General features: G+C 36.8%; 1 long non-coding RNA gene across 1 annotated transcript; it reads left to right on the forward strand.

The window, feature by feature from the left end:
• The first annotated feature begins 4,343 nt into the window (after positions 1-4,343).
• Positions 4,344-5,486, forward strand: LOC123718331. The gene is made up of 3 exons (XR_006755005.1): positions 4,344-4,603; positions 4,964-5,067; positions 5,385-5,486. It is a non-coding gene; the product is annotated as an uncharacterized LOC123718331 (long non-coding RNA).
• The last annotated feature ends 9,524 nt before the right edge of the window (positions 5,487-15,010 follow it).

Raw genomic sequence — 15,010 nt, forward strand, 5'->3', positions numbered from 1 at the left:
TATTTTATTGGGTTTGCAAAACTAATAAGTCATCTATCGAAAAAAAATTTTATTTATAAAATATGTACGCTATTACGCAGTCTCTAATTGGCACACACAGAACGACACAAATAAGTGGCGTCTTTTAGGTGATAAGCACGGAAATATAAAGAACACTACAATAAGCCAAATGATAAAGTGTACGGTCACAGTTCTAAAGAACCTGCTCAAGTGGTCGGAAAGGTACAAGTACAACTAGGTTGCAAAGATAATGTCAATAAAAACTTGCATCTGCATTGGAAACACTTCGATACCGCAATTCAAGAAATTATAGATTCTACACTTAAGACAGATACTTACAAACGTAATTAATAGTATAATCTGCCATTGGGCATCAATCAGTTGGAACACACGTTCTCTTCACTTGCAATATTCACATCCGAAATAAAATCCTGGCCCCGATACACATAAAGCATTGCAACTAACTCGAATAAACATCAGTGGCATCATTAATCCAGTCATAATCGAATCCACGCTTTCTAGCAGCGCTATGGCACCCTAGAAATAATGAATAAATTAATAGCCAGAAAGCAAAATTGTTTAGATAGATTTCGAGATCGACAGAAATTGTGTTATTAAAAGAAGTCATCAATTCCTTACAACACAATAATCTGTTGCAAAATATTTTGAGAAAATAATGTATATTATATGAGTTAAGAACTTGTGAGTTTGTGAGATGAGTATCTCTATTGAAAAAAATGAAGAAGGAATAACATTCTTAATTCTTAGGAAACAAGATCTATTTAAACTTGTATCAGAATCATAGAGCACACACATTTCAGCGTTTCAATGTTATGAATTGAAACTAAAATGTTCATTTGTTTGTAACAATTCAATTGAATTCAATTCATTTATTTCACCTGAAAAACAAATCATTAGTAACGCAATAATATATTGAACAAAAGTGACGTAAGTACTTAACAAGACAGAATTATGAATGAACGACTTTTATGGCTTACAATACTTCTAATCTCACATAATAGTATTCTTATTAAAAATCAAATGTAACTTGTTCAGATTTCATTTGAACATTGATCAACTGCTGACACGGCTCACGTGTGTTCCAAATATTATAAGGTGATGACTAATTTTGAATTATATCTGTATATATTAAGTAGTATTTAAGATATTGTCTTTGAACAAAATAAATCAGATTTTAATATTGCTTTGTCGTATTAATTTCTCGCTTCCTCTTAAAGTGGCAAAGACTGCTTCAAGCACTTAATTATTGTGGTGAGCCTGCCCGATATTTTTAGAGATAATCCCACCACCTCGAACCATTGATGCTAACCGTAGGGCTCCGTCTGTTACCTTAGGTCTCTTGGTGCAGACATCCCGTACTTATTTATATATTCACTATTTATGTGTTAGGGTACATCTGTAGGGCTTAGGGATCCGTAGGGTTGTTAGGTTCTTACATCTCACCCTCTCTTATATTTAGTTATCTAGTGCAGCTTGCTCATACATACATTACATATACTATACAGATACTCCTGTCAATCAATACAAGTAATGATTAAACACACATTTCACAGTCCACTAGCTAGCAAGCTGTACAAATGTCATGACCATAAACTCTTTCGAGTAAAAATCTACACACTTAATCATAAAAAATCAGTCTCATTCGTATTTTAAACTATTTCTGAAGATTCACTCGTGGTACTTGGTTTTTTATGAACTATTTCGTAATCAAACTTTTCCAACTTTAGTCTCAATTGCACAGGTCTGGATCCAGAGTCTTTACAATAGAATAGCCATTGAAGGGGCTTATGGTCTGTGACTATGGTGAACCGACGCGACGGCCATAAATGTAACCCAAACTTTCCGGTTGGGTGCCAAATACTATGGCTAAGCATTATATTTCGGTAACACTATACTTGCATTCCGCCTTGTTTGTCGTGTGTTCACGCACTTTTGGGTCTGGAGTTTAACTGTCTTACCTAGACATCCAATAGATCTATTATAAACCGCGGAGTTCCCATGTCTTGACCCAAAAGTTAATTTTTTTTAATCTTTCTAAAATAAGTGAATTATAGTAGTATGGTTATAGCGGTATGAGAGAAAGCGAAGAGTTTTGGCCTGGGCTCTAACTATTTTGCTTAGATATGAGATAGAGCTAATATAAAACGTGTAGTTCCCATGTCTGTACAATATTATGGTTTCTTTTTCTCTCTCTCTTCTTTATTTTTTTTATAATTAAAGATTTGTGGTTTTAATGAGACCTCACTTATCAAAATCGATAACAAATGCTCTGCTGTGATCAGGAAGCTGGCAGGGCATTTTACGATTTAAAAAAAAAAAACTGGACATAAAAGTCCAGGAATTACAACAGCGCACTAAATGGAGAACTCTGCCAATCTTAATATTGGGGACCTAGTGCTGATAGCCTAGGACAATGTTGCTCCTCTCTGCTGGAAGTTAGGTCGAGTGCAGCGGCTGATAAATGGCTTAGATGGAGTGGCCAGAGTGGCAGGGATCAAAACCAGTAGCGGCTGCATAACACTTTCATTGGTTCGGCTGAGCAAGTTGCCGGTACAAGAAGAATAAATTAAGAATGTTGAAAGAGTTTCAACGGCCAGGAGTATGTTGCGGCATTGCGCAAGTTTTATATCAGGCGCATTTTCTAATTGTACTTGACCAGCGAAAGGTCGTGTAAAGAAATAATACATATTTTACAAGGAGTCTAAAGAGCTTCATTTACCGGCCCAGTCATTCACGTAAGACTATCGTTCAAAATTAAATTAAATGTCAAGATAGGTTAACCTCTATTAACCGGCGTCACCAAAGATCTGCTCCGATACTTTGTAACCTTTATGAGTTACTCTAGCGATCCCGTTACATCAGATCCACGGCTATTAAATGAGTTAATTCTAGATTGAATCGCTATTGTTAATACAAGTAATTGATTACCAGGAGTGAATCTTCAGAAATGGTTAAAATACGAATGTGACTGATTTTATGACCAAGTGTAGATTTTTACTCGAAAGAGTTTATTGTCGTCCTATTTTTACCATAAGGAACATGAATTATCACATTGGAATGATCTTTATTTCTGTTTCCGGAATAATCATCACCATCATCTATTCTCAGAATAGAGAAGTACTAGCAAATAACAGAAAACAATATTTTAATATAAAATTTAAACAGGTATTCCAATATTCTAAACTAAAACTTTTCCTTAAGATGTGACAAGTGTTGCCTGCCATTATTTACATATTCAAACTCCAACATATACTGTGCGGCATTGCACAAGTTTTATATCAGGCGCATTTTAAATTATAATTCTAAGGTGGGGCGACATGCACCATCACTTCTAATAGTACTTGACCCGCGATAGGTCGTGTAAAGAAATAATACAAATTTTACAAGAAGTCTAAAGAGTTTCATTTACCGGCCCAGTCATCCCCTAAAGAATGAACATGGTGGCCCATGAGGGAAACAAAGAAGAAATAGAATATTAATCAAGAATTAATCAACCGAGCAGTGCAGTGCAGCTAAACTGCCACATCGAGAGATTTAACCAAAAGTTAAGTTACTTGTCATTTTCTTTTGTGTTCCGAACTGTGTCCTTAATTTAATTATTTGTGCAAATAAGTATTTTATTTTCTAATCTTTTAAAGTAGTGAGGTTAAGTAATTGGTTAAAATTATTTGTAAATTTTCATAGCGGGTACATGTAGGAAAAAATTGGTATTATTTTTAGTGTAGTTTTCATCTTTTGATTTTGTTATTTAACATTCAATTAGATACTAAAGACACGGAGATATACATTATTATTTTTTACATATTTTCGTATATATATATATATATATATATATAAATATATGTCTAAGTATTTCGTGTAATAGTTCGTAAGAACTAAATAGGTATCTAATTCCGTACTTAGGTAGTTAAATTTAAGCGCATTTGCCGACTTTTCCAGATTTTTCGCGTCGACACGGCAGTTGCATTGCACCGGCCGGGAGCCGTGAGAAAGCAACGAAAGCATTGCGTGGCAGGTACCATTGAAACGAGCAACGTGAGCCAATTTAATTTAATTTACCAAGGGCAGCGAGTTCAAAGCTACAAATGGAAATTGTGACGTTGATTATGAATACAATAATTCTCTTCATCAATATCACGTCAATTGTCATACATATTCTGCTATAATGTATTTATCCAACTGTTTTAAAACAGTTTAAATTAAACTACTACGTAGTGTTTTACATTGTGGTATTGTTTCATAGAGGAATTTTCGATTTGATATTTCTATGATCCAACTAGAAGTGGTCAATGGGAACAAATCTTAATGTAATTTTGTAGTAAATACTAAGGCATTAATATCTATTAAAGAAAATACATTTAACTGTGTGCTCAAGTAAACCAAAGATATCTGGTAATTTCAGAAACCAACTCTGGAGTGAAGATGAAGAATCAATTGTATTGGATCCAGATAACGAGCTGTGGGGTGGGGTTTCTTTGATAAGCAACCTCATAATCAGGCCAAATGCTCCATGTGTGATGAACGGCTTAGGCGGGATGCACTGTACAAACATTTTAAAGAAAAACATTCTAAAATCTCCGAGGTAATTTATTTCTATTGATGTTACTTAAACTCACTCTCAGACGTAATCTTGACGTTCATCCACAGCAAAATATCAACATAAACATGAACTAGATGCTTGCGTTATTTAAAACTTATTAAAAGTAGAAATGTGGTTTCCACATTTTCATTGATAAAATCATGGAAACAACTAACAATGTTTCTCTCTTTTCCTTATATTTAATTAAATTGAAATCAAATCCAATTCCAAACATCTTGTTGAAATTAAGTCAAGTCAATCAATACGATTTTTTTGATTTATTTAAATTAATACATTATTTATTTTGGTATATATTCGATGCCTCTAAGGTTTTTAGAGTTTGTTTATTCTTCTCCATTGTAGTGCAACCTAGAGATGACGTTAAGTATATTGAACCGAATAAAAACCAAAGTAAGGACGATGTGGAAATTGAAACTTTGGAAAATATATCACAGGATTACTGAAAGGTATAAGTTCTGAACAATAGTTTTAAGAATATTTTTCATATAAATTTAATTTCCTAAATAAATCTTCACTATTGTAGGGCGATGTGATACCAGTAATAAATGTAAACAAGAATAATACTAATTAAATTAAATAATACTAATTTCAATTTTTATTTAGTAAAACATTAAGTACATCTTGTATTCTATGTTAACTTTGAACTTTGTTGGCTTTATTTTTAGTGTATGTTACATATAGTTATGTATAATTTTTGTTAGCTGTAGGAATAATAGATAAATCTTCTGTTTAAATCTGTTTCAATCCGGTACAAAATTTCTAGGTGTACCTAGGGCAGCGAGTTCAAAGCTACAAATGGAAATTGTGACGTTGATGACATTGAATGAATGAATACAAAAATTAATTTACATCAGATATAGACAGAGAAGTGGGTGAAAGAAATAAGGAAATTGATCCGCCGGATATAGGACAAGAGATAAGAATTACTTAATATTTGAACGAAATGCTTCCAGAGTGACCATATAAGGACACTATTGAGCAGAGAGCACGGATCTTTAATTGCTATAGTCCTGACATACTTTTCACTTCATCCACCTTCATGCCAATTAACATGCAGGCTCATCAGTTCTGGGAACGTTTTCCTTCCTCTTTTACTGACAAAGTCTACTCACCTGACCGACTTCATTATCCAGTTCCATTGTATATCCAGATTGTAAACCATTTCTCATTCATCCGTTCTATATGGCCAAATTACATAAGCATTTCATACGATGTACGTACGATGCCTCCAGTATCCTTCGACGTCTTATTAATTTTCTTCCGTTAGCGTAGTAATTTTTTTTCTCACAGTTGTTGCCTGGAAGAGATCGCTCGATAGCGATAAGGCCACCAGTTGCCCTCTTCATTCCATTATATCAACTGTGTTATATTTATTTATGCAATGAAGTGTTAATAAATAAATAAATACTAAATCAAAGATATTATTATTTAAATAGATTATAGTTCCAGTACTTTAATTTATATTATTGGAAGCATAGTTGACACAATGAAGATATGTTTAGATATGAGTTTACACATAATTTTTTTTTTCGAAGAGCGGGAAATCGAAAACTTCGGAACGTACGTCACATGCCTACTCAAAACGGTCCCAGAGAATAAAATTAGCGCGAAACTTCAAATGAATATTGTCAATCTAATTATGACAGCTCGGTTACAGGCTCTGCAGATAAATGATTCACCGGTTTTGACAATTAACGAACCATAGATAATACAAATGTAGACGATAATCAGGTTATGCTTTGGGATAGTTAGAGAATATATTTTATTCAATTAATTTAGAGGAATAATTTTTATTCAACATTAAGTGTATATAACTTACCAAACCCAAAATCAGTGGTCCACAGCGAAAAAACACATTTTTGAACAATATTTTCGAAAAAGCAATAAGTAATACATAAACGGTAACTATTTATTTGTAGTTTTTCCTGTCCAAAGCAAAAATCAGTGTTTACATTGTAAAAGACGTTTTGTGTTTCCGTTTGTTCGACTATTCAGAGACGTTATTCCGAAATGTTCCTTACAACCGCTTGAAAATGGCTTGAAAATTATTATACTAAATAATCTTTAAAACGGCCTAGAAAAATATTATACTAAATAAAAATACTAAATCTAGAATACCATTTTTGGTGTGATGGAGACTCAGATACCATGGATTTGGCTGAAAAGCAGTAGCAATATTGTTTTTAAAATCAAATTTTAAAAATCCTATTAATTTCTTAAACTCCGAGTATAATTGTACCGAAAAACCCAATAACCAATTTTTATTCCGGATAGCGACCTCTATGGGGTAGCATAGAAATTCCATATTTACACAAAAACTGGACTGGATAAACCCCAAAAATTGCTTCAATTAGTTTAATTGTAATCTTGAATTCTTCCTATGATATTACGATGTATTTTTATATTGATTATGAATATTAAAATATTCTAAAGTAAATACTCAATTTGTATACACGGATGTTTTATTAGAACAGATATTTTTAATGGTTAATTTGTCTATGGCAGGTTTTTTTTTAACAAATGTACATGAATTAATCATTTTTACTACGCCTATCACATGAGCGCTGTTGTATTTTTCTGTGATAGTACTGACAACACGTCAAGTTTGTAAACTGTTAACATAGTTAGGTCTAAGCTGACGAGTTGGCACTGATCGAAAGAAAATACTTCAAAACTATATTTCTGTGTTTTACTTGAGTAAATTGTATTAATATTATATCGCTCTTAGACATTAAGGCTTTAAATTTATTATTGTTTAATATCCTACATAACCTTTACTTCATTTAATATCTCTGCAGAAGTAACTTGAGTTATTTCTATTTACACGAGATGTCACTGACCAAAAGAAATCTTGTTAAAAGGTGAAGCAATATACATATAGTATACATAGGACCCAGACCTAAAAGGATGTAGGGACACTGTTTTTTTTTTTTAAATTTATATTACTCGTTATAGTTGTAGTATTGGTGTTAAGTGTTTAGAAATGTTAAATAAAGTGTATTTTAATTTATTTGCTCTTTATTTCGACTGACCCTGACAGGATATTAAAAAAGGAACCTTTAGCCGTTTATAATCAACAATTACAATCACATGGCCATATTTCACGGTCTGGAGCCCTCGGGGCAACAAAGGACCGGAACCCCAAATTATTTTCCAAATGCAATGAAAAAAAAATCTGTCGAGTTATTCAATCAATAATTTATGGTGAAACCAAGTAGATTCTTAAAGTATTTAAAAAAAATTTAAATACAGATCTCTGTTAAGATAGTTGAACAATATTATAATGTTTGTACAAAGGTTAAGCGGAAAAAATATCAAAAGAAAAATTGTTTATTAGTCGGAGTGTAACAGTATTTTCGTAAAACCAAGAAGAAATACATAAACGAAACCTATTTATCAACAGTTCCACTAATCCAAAGCCAAAAACAGTTAATCTATTGTAAAACGCATTTAATAACAGTATTTTCGTAAAACCAAGGAGAAATACATAAACGAAACCTATTTATAAACAGTTTGACTAATCCAAAGCCAATAACAGTTAATCTATTGAAAAACGCATTTATTAACCGTATTTTCGTAAAACCAAGGAGAAACACGTAAACGGTAGCTATGTATAAATTAAAAGAGTGCAGATTAATTTAATGTTGAGCAATGGATCAATCTATTATAAGATATTATATTGTAATTGAGCACTTTAATCAAAATTAGACTCTCAACCTGAAGGTCGTAGACACCTTGTCTTTAAAAATGTAATCACTTTCCATTACACGGCAGTGATCTATTACTTCTAGCCAGAAAGACTGCCTGTACATCTTTTGTCTACATTTTTAGCTGTCTTAATAAGGAAGGATGTTTTCAGTTCTGAATGATTTTATCCAGAAATTTCCCTCAAACTCAAACTTATTTTTTATTTTAATTCAAGTTAAGATATGTATCAATATCTCAAGCGAAGCGAGGCGTCATGGTTGTAGTGCATTTGCCTTGAACAAAACTTAGCGAGTAAAATGAATGACATGGAATTTTTTTCCCCTTGATTGAACTGGTAGAAAATTAACATCCTTGGTGTGACGTTCATAAGTCCTAAAAACGACAAAGGACCAGAACCAGAAGCACTTTAAGATGTTGTCATTGGAGAATCGTAGACAAATAATTGATATATCGTTTGCATTTAATTTTGCATTTATTATAATGTATATGTATATAATATACATTATAAAAAAATGTGTGTGTGTGTTTTAGCTACGACGCACGATTGGAGTTTACTCCTTACGAACGATAATTATGATATATATCGAATAGAAAAAAAGGGTAAATCAACGCATCTGCTAAAATGATAAGAGAAACAATAATTATTCGGATTATTTATGTTACTTCAATAAAGCGTATTACATAAAGTATGTTACAAAACAATATAAATAATAATAATAATAATAACAATAATAATTGTGTTCAATTTATACAAATCCAATTTTAGAGAGAGAATGAGATGGAATCATTCTTTTACACGTTCAATCCTACAGATATATATGTTTGTCTCTTTCTACGTAACGCCTCAACTTTTCGTGTTACACTTGATTTTACTCCTCATAAAATTTCCGTACCGGGCCTTATAACTCAAATCGTTTCTTAAGGAGTAAACTCCAAAAATGAAATACGTAATACAAAATAATTTTTATTTATTTTCTCCCAGTAAACAAATACTCAATTTTCTTTGAATTTCGAAATATGAACAGAACTGTGGTGAGGTAATTTGAATTTCGAATCACTCCCATTGCTTTGGTGTATTTTTTGAATTTCGAATGAATTGTACTTGATGTCAAAAATCTGCTCGAACCACGCCACGCACGTCTCAGTTGTGATTTCGCATAATGGAAATAATGTGCGGTTCGTATCAATATCTGTAACAAGAAGTATGTTAAAGTAATATATAATTATATTTATATATATGAAATATTTTTATCAGCAAAAACGTTCTTTTATGCAAAACTGGACAAGAAGTAGGGGGTGCAGAGACAGCGCCACCCATGGCAACTCAATGTATGGCTCCCATATATTAAAAAAATATTGAATTTGACGTTTTTGGGTTAAGTACTGACTTTATCCTGACCTTAAGTTTAATGCAGGCTTTTACCACGAATACTGTTCAGAGGAGTTGTTCGGATTAATACAAGCACCTGAGTTTCATCATCGCACGTCCGTCGTTTCAAAACGGAGCGTTATTTAATGTTGTGGGCACCTCCTCTACGTGGAACCAGCTGCCCACTGCATCATTACCGAACCAATTCGACTTATTCTTAAAAGGCCGGCAACGCAAATGCGAGCCCTCTGGCAATGAGTGTCAATTGGCGGCGGTATCACTTAACATCAGTTGAGCCTCCTACCCGTTTGGAAGTATAGAAGTGAAAAGTGCTTGAGCATCGTTGTGATTTGAAAGTCGATGAAACGAAAAAGCGACAAATACATAAATTCATAAGATAAAACAGAAAGCTGTATTTAAAAAAATTACCTCAAATCTTCAACTGTATCCATTTGCGTGATCCCAGGTCGCCTTTGCTTTAATCACTCTCGATCAGAGTTCCATTTCTCTAAATTAATTGTTAAAATCCTGCGCAGTATCCCAAGAGCTGTTTTAGAAATTTTGATTTTAGTTTAAAGTGGAGGAAGAACGTTGGACTCCTGAGGGAGGGATGATCCTCGACCCGAATGGCAGGCCCTGATAGGTGAGATACAGAAACGAGATTTAGCGCGAACTACCGATAGAGAGTAGAATATTTAAGAGTGATATGTCTATAATGCTTAAGAAGAGAGTTATGAACTCATACTTTATTGCATGGCTAACATATGTATTTCAAACATGGAGATTTACAAATAAAACAATATAAATACATGTCAACGTGACATGGAAAGGAGCATTCTAAACATTAAAAAGGTAGACAAGATAAGACACATAAGAATAAGATCAGAGACCAAAGCAATGGATGCTCTAAGCCACGCCAAAAAACTGAAGTGGAAGTGGAAGTGGGCGGGTCATGTAGCGCGGCTTACAGATCACAGGTGGACGAAATTAGTAAATACATTTTGTTAACTGATTTTGGCCTTGGATTAGATAAACTGTTAATAAATGGCTATTTATGGCCACCGTTTACGTGTTTCTCCTTGGTTTAACGAAAATACTTAGCCAGAGGATGTGTTCACCTCACCCAGTGCGGTGAAATGGAATATTATAATTTATTTGTGTAAAAAAAAATTAATAATTCAAAAATTAAATCCTTTTTTTAACGCGATTTGTTTGACAGATGTAATGACGTGACGCATGCCGAAACTAAAATAAAAGAAATAATATCGCGAAGCCAACCAAATTAAAAATTAGTGCTAATGATCTATAAATCTCACATTTTTTGACTATTTAGTTTGGTCGGGTTCGCGATATTATCACTTGTTGTGTTTCGGAACGCGACATTGCTTGGACATCAGTGAATGCTTGTAATTTAATATGAACTTTATTGAAAATAAAGCAATAAAGTACAAATTAACGCTACATTTTATTTACAAAACGTTTGTATGGGAAAAAGAAAAGGGCTGTTTTAGGGTTTTTCCGAATTAAACATTATTCGAATTTTTCTCGCCGTAATAACCATCCTAAGACTTCAACGAACATTTAAAAAAAAGAATTAGTACAATTGGTCCAGGCGTTGTAGAGTTATGCGCTTACCAACACATTTTGCGATTCATTTTTATAATATAGATATATACTTTATTAGACAAATACCTGCTATGTGAACTGATAAAGAGACTGAAAATTAATCTCAACATTAACTCATGTAAATTCCCCCCTCCCCCAGAATATGAAGATGCAGTTTAAACAGAGATTACCCCAGGGGGGTACCACACGTTTCCGCTGTGGAGAATCCCCCTCTGAGCGTCCATCATCGGAACAATCAGTATTCGGTGGTGGATGCACAGGCTGCCCTTCGTATTCTGGGGTGGGCAAAAACTGCTCAAAAAACTATAAGTTTCGATCTCGGGGCAAACGGAAGAATTTACCGAAGGCATCCCCTTCCACGCTCTCAGTGGACTTTACCAATGTTAGGGGGCTCAACTCTAATCTTAACGCGGTTCACTTTCACCTCGAAACTGCGAAGCCGGCCTTATTCTTCCTTACTGAGACTCAGATATCCTTCCCGGCTGATACTTCCTACCTCTCCTACCCGGGGTACAAATTGGAACATTCATTTGTGCCGCGGGCGGGAGTTTGCGTGTACGTCAGAGAGGATATCTGTTCTCGTCGCCTCGGGTCACTTGAAGGAAGGGACCTATCTAGCCTCTGGCTGCGCGTAGACTGCGATGACCATCCGCGATTCTACGCATGCCTGTATAGGTCCCATAGCGGAAATACCGAAACTGAGCGACTCATTGAGCACATCCAAATGGCTACAGATTCCCTGCTCGAAGGGGTTCCTACCGCTGAAATCGTGATACTTGGCGATTTTAACGCTCACCATGCCGATTGGCTCGGTTCGGAAACCACCGATCACGCGGGAAGATCCTTTCACGACTTTGCTTTAGCTTACGACCTGTCACAAATGGTCCCTGCGATTACGCGAATACCAGATGTGGATGGTCATAAACCCTCTTTGTTGGACCTTCTGCTGACCTCACATCCGGAGACCTATCAAGTCTCTGTTGACCCGCCATTGGGTTCATCGGATCATTGTGTGGTCCGGAGTACTGTGCCTACTACGCGCCCTCCTCGGCCCCGTTTTTCGGGTTGTCGTCGTATTTGGCACTATCGGTCAGCAGATTGGGATGGGATGCGGTCTTTCTTTGCGTCCTACCCTTGGGGGCCTATGTGCTTTTCGTCGGAAGCTCCAGATTCCGTCGCTGCCTCTGTCGCCGAAGTGGTTCTGCAGGGCATGGAACTTTTTATTCCATTCTCTGCGGTGCCTATCGGTGGCAGGTCACAGCCCTGGTTTAAGCGTTCTTGCAAGGCGGCATCGCGTCGAAAGCGAGAATGCTTTAATGCATGGGCGGAGGCGGCGATATCTCGTGATGCCAATACCAGCGAACATAAAAAAGCATATAACTCAGCCTCCAGGTCCTTCAAACGGGAAATCGCTAAGGCAAAGTCAGAGCACATCGCCAGATTTGGCGAGAGATTGGCCCAACTCCCTTCTGGGACCCGAGCCTTCTGGTCTCTCGCCAAAGCTGTACAAGGGAATTTTTGTCAGCCATCGATACCACCGCTGCACAGAGAGGATGACTCGCTCGCCCACACTGCGAAGGAGAAGGCCGACCTCTTGGGCTGTCTCTTTGCGTCCAACTCGACTTTGGATGACCGGGGGAGATCACCACCGGCGATTTCGCGGTGTGATAACTCAATGCCGGAAATCACATTCCAGCAACGTGCTGTTCGCAGAGCACTATCTTCCTTGGACATTCATAAGTCGAGCGGGCCGGATGGTATCCCTCCAATTGTGCTGCGTACATGTGCTCCTGAGTTGGCTCCGGTCCTGACGCGCCTTTTCCGGTACCTGTACTCGCTCGGCACTGTCCCGAAGTGCTGGAAGACCGCTTCGATACATCCGATCCCTAAAAAAGGCGATCGCACTGATCCATCCAACTATCGCCCAATCGCAATAACCTCCTTGTTCTCCAAAATAATGGAATCCATTATTAATGGCCAGCTCTTGAGTTATCTAGAGGGCCACCAGCTGATTAGCGATTATCAGTACGGCTTTCGTCGTGGTCGTTCAGCTGGTGACCTTCTAGTATACCTTACTCATAGATGGGCAGAGGCAATTGAGTCCAAGGGGGAGGCACTAGCGGTTAGTTTGGACATAGCGAAAGCCTTCGATCGGGTGTGGCACAAAGCACTGCTCTCGAAGCTACCAGCCTACGGGCTTCCTGAGAAATTACGCGACTGGATCTCCAGCTTTCTAGCCGATCGGAGCATCAAGGTCGTCGTCGACGGAGCATGTTCCGACCTTAAACCCGTGAATGCTGGGGTCCCACAAGGCTGTGTTCTGTCCCCGACCCTGTTTCTTCTGCATATCAATGACATGTTGCAACTTAGCAACATTCATTGCTATGCGGACGACAGCACTGGGGATACTCTTTACACTGTCCGGGCAGGTATTTCTCGGGCAGTTGTCGATGAGTACCGGAACAAACTTGTGTCTGAAGTCGAAACTCTTTTACGTGGAGTCTCGGACTGGGGTAGACTAAACCTAGTCCAATTTAACCCCAAGAAGACACAAGTTTGCGCGTTTACCGCGAAAAAAATACCCTTTGTCGCTACTCCTCTTTTCGAAAACACTCTTCTTGAAGCCACAGCCAGCATCGGAATACTTGGCGTTGACATATCGAACGACGTTCAGTTTCGCGGTCATTTGGAGGGAAAGGCTAAATTAGCCTCCAAAAAGCTTGGTGTGCTCAGCAAGGCGAGACGGTACTTCACTCCGGGCCACCGCTTGCAACTCTATAAAGCGCAAATACGGCCCCACATGGAATACTGTTCTCACCTCTGGGCGGGGGCTCCCCAGTACCAGCTCCTTCCACTTGACCGTATCCAACGAAGAGCGGTTCGAATCGTCGATGACCAATCCCTCTCCGAGCGGCTCGATCCTTTGGCGTTGCGTAGAGATGTGGGGTCACTCTGCATCTTCTACCGCATTTACCATGGAGAGTGTTCAGAGGAGTTGTTCGGATTAATACCTGCAGCTGAGTTTCAGCATCGGACGTCGAGGCAAAATACAAAATTCCACCCGTATCACCTTGACGTCCGACGTTCCACGACTGAGCGTTTCTCAAGGCAATTTTTGCCGCGCACCACCGCTATGTGGAACCAGCTGCCCACTGAAGTATTTCCGAACCAATTCGACTTAGGGTCCTTCAAGAAAAGAGCGTACAAATTCTTAAAAGGCCGGCAACGCACTCGCGAGCCCTCTGGCATTGAGAGTGTCCATGGGCGGCGGTATCACTTAACATCAGGTGAGCCTCCTGCCCGTTTGCCCCCTATTTTATAAAAAAAAAAAAAAAAAATGGCGGGAGGGGCATTTTAATTTTAATTTATGTTATTAATATAAATACGTTCTTATATTCAAGTTGGGTCTTTACTTTACAATATTTTTAATACATTTAATCAATATAAAAATAAGAATTTCCAAGGAAGTTATTTCAAGATTACAATTAAACTAAAATCTAAATGAAGAAATTTTATTTTTTCTTTAACAGTTAGTGGTCCCGCGAACTCCGTAATGTTTTTTTTTAAATACCTACAAACACATGGAATTTTGCTACGCTAACACACCATATAGCCTGGGCCTATTTCTGTATATTACGTGTAAATGACATGTTTTGAAGCAAAAGGTTTATTTATTTTTACAGTAT

This window comes from Pieris brassicae, chromosome W, assembly GCF_905147105.1.
Source record: "Pieris brassicae chromosome W, ilPieBrab1.1, whole genome shotgun sequence".
Classification (NCBI taxonomy): Eukaryota; Metazoa; Arthropoda; class Insecta; order Lepidoptera; family Pieridae; genus Pieris; species Pieris brassicae.